Genomic DNA, 5,120 nt, shown 5'->3' on the forward strand with positions numbered 1-5,120 from the left:
CCTTTGGGGTGGAGAGGGGAGGGGGGACTTTAATTTGTCTGAGTTTGGGTGATAAAAGCAACACTTTTGGGTTATATACTATCGACAAGCTCTTAGAGTATTAACGTTATGAAAAAAAAAAAAAAAAGATGTGATTTGAGAAAAAAATCTTCAAGGGTTTTTAAAGAGGCTTTTTAGGGTAAGAATAGTAAATGTGGTGCTATTCTCAGACTGGAATAGCTAGCGGCTACTTATGTCAGCCAAACAGATTGACAGCGTTAAGCTTATGAGTTAGATATTCTGCTTTTTATTTAGAGGACTCACACAAACTGAAAATAGGAGTCATAAATGGGTATTTTGAATCATTACAGTCTACAGTCTACAGTCTACACGTTTGAATCATTAAAGTCTACAGTCTAAACAGACATTACAGTCTACAGTCTACAGTCTACACGTTTGAACCATTACAGTCTAAAGTCACACGTTTGAACCATTACAGTCTACAGTCTACAGTCTAAACAGACATTAAAGTCTACAGTCTACACGTTTGAATCATTACAGTCTAAAGTCACACGTTTGAACCATTACAGTCTACAGTCTACAGTCTACACGTTTGAACCATTACAGTCTACAGTCTAAACAGACATTAAAGTCTACAGTCTACACGTTTGAATCATTACAGTCTAAAGTCACACGTTTGAACCATTACAGTCTACAGTCTACAGTCTAAACAGACATTAAAGTCTACACGTTTACACGTTTGAATCATTAAAGTCTAAAGTCTAAAGTCTACACGTTTGAATCATTAAAGTCTACAGTCTACACGTATGAATCATTAAAGTCTAAAGTCACACGTTTGAATCATTAAAGTCTAAAGTCTACACGTTTGAATCATTAAAGTCTAAAGTCACACGTTTGAATCATTAAAGTCTAAAGTCACACGTTTGAATCATTAAAGTCTACAGTCTACACGTTTGAATCATTAAAGTCTACAGTCTACACGTTTGAATCATTAAAGTCTACACGTTTGAATCATTAAAGTCGTCTACACGTTTGAATCATTAAAGTCTAAAGTCTACATGTTTGAATCATTAAAGTCTACAGTCTACACGTTTGAATCATTAAAGTCTACAGTCTACACGTTTGAATCATTAAAGTCTACACGTTTGAATCATTAAAGTCGTCTACACGTTTGAATCATTAAAGTCTAAAGTCTACATGTTTGAATCATTAAAGTCTACAGTCTACACGTTTGAATCATTAAAGTCTACAGTCTACACGTTTAAATCATTAAAGTCTAAAGTCTACACGTTTACACGTTTGAATGACACTTCTAAAGGACTCCAGGTGTCCAGTGCATTAGTTCAGTGCATTAGTTCAGTGCATTCGTAATTGACTTATGAAGTAGCAGTACGATATGAGTCATGCCATGCTGTAGTAGATTTGTAGTATTTTGTTGTAGTCTTCATTTTAAATACATTAGTAATATATGAAATACCATTACACATTAACCACAATAACTCTCAGCTGATAAACTACCAATAGTTTGAGCCCAACTATACAGTTATAATATATAACTGCAATATAACTGTATCATTAAGTATCATCCACACTTCAGTATTAGCCCAACCCCTTTTATTCTTCCCTTTCAACTGATCAAGCAGGACTCGGGACAAATGCCATCACTCTACACTGACTTCTAAAGCTCAACAGTCTTCATGATCAATACACCCAGAGGAAGCAAGGTCAGAGGCGCAGCATGTAAACAAGCGTTGCACAACTTGGCAGGGGAGGGCAGGGGAGAGGACAGTGTTTTTCTCCTCTGAGGACTCGCCTTGAGTGACGGGCAGGTGAGGGCGGAGGGTCTAAACGGTCAGTGCTTTGGCGGAGTAAATGACCCAGGACGCGGCAAACCAGCCACATCATAGACACCATCATGGGTGCTCCAACACACTTGATGTGGCGCCATTCAGCCACATATCATCGCCAAATGTGAACCTGTCATGTTACCCTCACCCCCCCGCCCCCCCCCCCCCCCCCCCTTTTTAAGGAGGCAGAGATGGAGTCTGGCACATGGCTAAGTACACAACATGTGAAGTCAGATGAATACCCTGGGGGGTGGGGATGGGGTTTCCACTCTCTACTGGCGCTTCCAGAATGTGTTAGAACATTAAAGCACATGTGTCATTTTTACAGGACAAATGTTAAGTACAGGACATCTGGCAGGACGACTGTTGCACATTTTATACACATTAAACCACGTCAGATTTGCTTCAGGGTTTGGTGAGCAGCATGTATAATTGGGTATTCTTCTGCTATGTAGCTGTGGGAGAGAGCATGTGAGTGGGCTTGAGGATTTGTATGGCATCTGTAGTTCTTTTGATTACCTGTAGCCTGTGCTGCTACTTTGGCTTTTCAGGAAAAAAACAGATTGAGACATTAAGTGAGGGAAATATTTATTTCACTTCAAAAAGCTTGGAGAACTCATTTCATTTCATTCATTGCATTTCCAGTGAGTCGGATGAGGACTGGCTGAATAAAGAAAAACATGAGCATATTTGAGGAAAAACTCTTTGTGCATATTATAATGCTTAGTGCATCGCAGATTATTTTAATTTATGATGCTTCTCATTCCCTTGCAGCTAAACACTGTTCACTGTATGATAATAGAGAGGAAAGGGGGAAAAGTTTTAAAAAGAGAAAATCTCTATTATCATCCTGCATAAAGACAGACATGCACACACACTTGCACGCACGCACACCGAGAGCTCCCGTGGATCACAAGTATTTACATCGCATGGCTGGAAACCGCGAGATGATTGTGCAGCAAAGGCTGGTGCATAAATAGGCCTGTGCCGCCCTCGAATCACCAGAGTGTGCACGGAGATTACGATAAGGCCATTAGTCGCTGCGCCGAGCGCTCATGCCAGTTCTGTCACCCAAAATTAGAGGGGAGCCGGTAACTTTCCCACAATTCCGTCGCTCTTGTTTGGAGAGGATTCAGCCTGTCAATAAGTGTCCCATAATAGTGTGCAAGCACTGCCAGTTCCAATAAAGCAACAGAGAGATCATCAGGATGAAAGGTGACCTTGCCATAATTGAGATTCATCACATGGACGGCAGGCACTGCAGAGTAGAAATGAGAGCTAAATAATAATAGCTAACACGCACATACACACACACACACACACACACACACACACACACACACACACACACACACAAACCAAAATACCCATTGCACAAAAATGCATTCCCAATTTTATGGGAGGATGGCCAACTGCTGTTGGATCGTGGGCCTTGAATGTCAATTTTAGGTTTAAAGCCTGTGCGTATTTTTTCCCTTCTCTCACTGTTTTCTGTTTTCTGCTCTTTAATTTTTTTGTATCTGTCTTTTTCTGTGAGTGGACAGAATTGGGCGCACATAGAATGAAATGACAGTATGCGCCTCCATGAAATGCAATGACATTACAGCATTTCAAAAGAGGGATTCTCAGGGATGTAACTTAATTTGCTATATTGCAACTAAAAGATATGACAACTGTATGTCATGGATATACCATCCCCTGAATGCTAACGCAGAGAAATGAGGTGGTGTCTGCACATACACACACACACACACACACACACGCACGCACACACACGCACACACGCACGTACGCACAAACACACACACACACACACACACACACACACACACACACACTCAAACAGAGACATACTGCAATCATAAATGTGCATTCACACTTCCAAGTCACACATCAATGCTGAATAGACACCAGAAAATGTTTTCAGGTGTGACAACTCTAAGGTCTCCACACCATACTCCACTGATATTTAAAGGAATAAATGGGTTTATAATCAATTAGAGCCTAACAGACCAATTAATGGGTGAGAAAGGAAGGAATCTGACAAATCCAAAAAGGATTAATTATTTTCCTCGCTCCTCAAGGTGACAGTAATTACTTTGTCAAATAACACAAAATGTAATTGCCAGACACCAAATTAAAGGATGTATAAGTGCCTACAAAAGACAGGACAATTAAATGGACAATTACTCAATCAAGAATATGTGATCATGCCATATTGTGGTATTTAGGAGAGTGTGTGTGTGTGGGGGGGGGGGGGTGTCACAACTGCTGCACTTGGTTCCTCTGTTCCGGCTCCAGTCCCTGTGTTCCGGCTCCAGCTCCAAATGCATGCCTAGTCCGTTCAGCCTCTCCTGTGTTTTAGTAGCACTCACCAGTTTGTTTGTTATGTTTCTATTTAAGCTCTGGACCTTTCAGTTGTCTTTGTGTGATATTATCTGTTCTACAGAAGACGCTGTGTGAGTTTTAGCCAAGTCTTTGTTTTTTCATCACCATGTCCTTGCATTGTTTGTGGTCATCGTGGTCTTTAGATTTTGGAAATTAAAGAAGCCTTGAGCATCTGCATCTTCATCTTTGTGTTCCTGGGATCCCTGTGTGACAGTGTGTGTGACAAGTGATCTTGATGCACTTTTAAGTACAGGCTGCACTAAAGAAAAATCTTTTTTTTCTAGACTTAGAAACAGGCTCTGCCTTTAATTGTGCCTTTTGTTACTCTTAGAATTACAAGTGGATCTGCACCCCGCTGGCCAGTAAGGCACAATTCATTCCTTTAGGTCATTTGAAGGAAGGCCATTTAGGGCTTTGCATGCTAAGAGTTCAATAATCTACTTTTGACAAGGAACCACCTGGACAGGAGGTCATTGCCATAGTCTAGATGCATAGTGTGCTTTAGTTAATTTTTGCATCTCAAAGACATAGGGTTATTCTGTTTTTGGCAATATTGCATAGATGGTAAAAAATATGTATTTCAGGTCTGTTTTATGTAGATGGCACAGATATACTGAGTGAGAAGATGGCTGGATAGTGTCATTCTCAAATGTTTAAGGCCTACAGTCTTACAATAAAATCACAACCCATTGTCACATATGCTTTGACAACTTAGCAGTTTTGTCAGATTTCATATTTGTATATATGACCGGGGCCAACACCAGCCCTGAAATTACAATGACCCGACTACGCCACCCAGAGGGACAGAGTTCTAAACTAGTTTAACAAGTTCGTAAGTAAAACAGAAGAGAGCAGAGATCAGATTCTCAAGTTCAGTACTTTATT

The sequence above is a fragment of the Alosa sapidissima genome, chromosome 14 (assembly GCF_018492685.1).
Source record: "Alosa sapidissima isolate fAloSap1 chromosome 14, fAloSap1.pri, whole genome shotgun sequence".
Lineage (NCBI taxonomy): Eukaryota > Metazoa > Chordata > Actinopteri > Clupeiformes > Clupeidae > Alosa > Alosa sapidissima.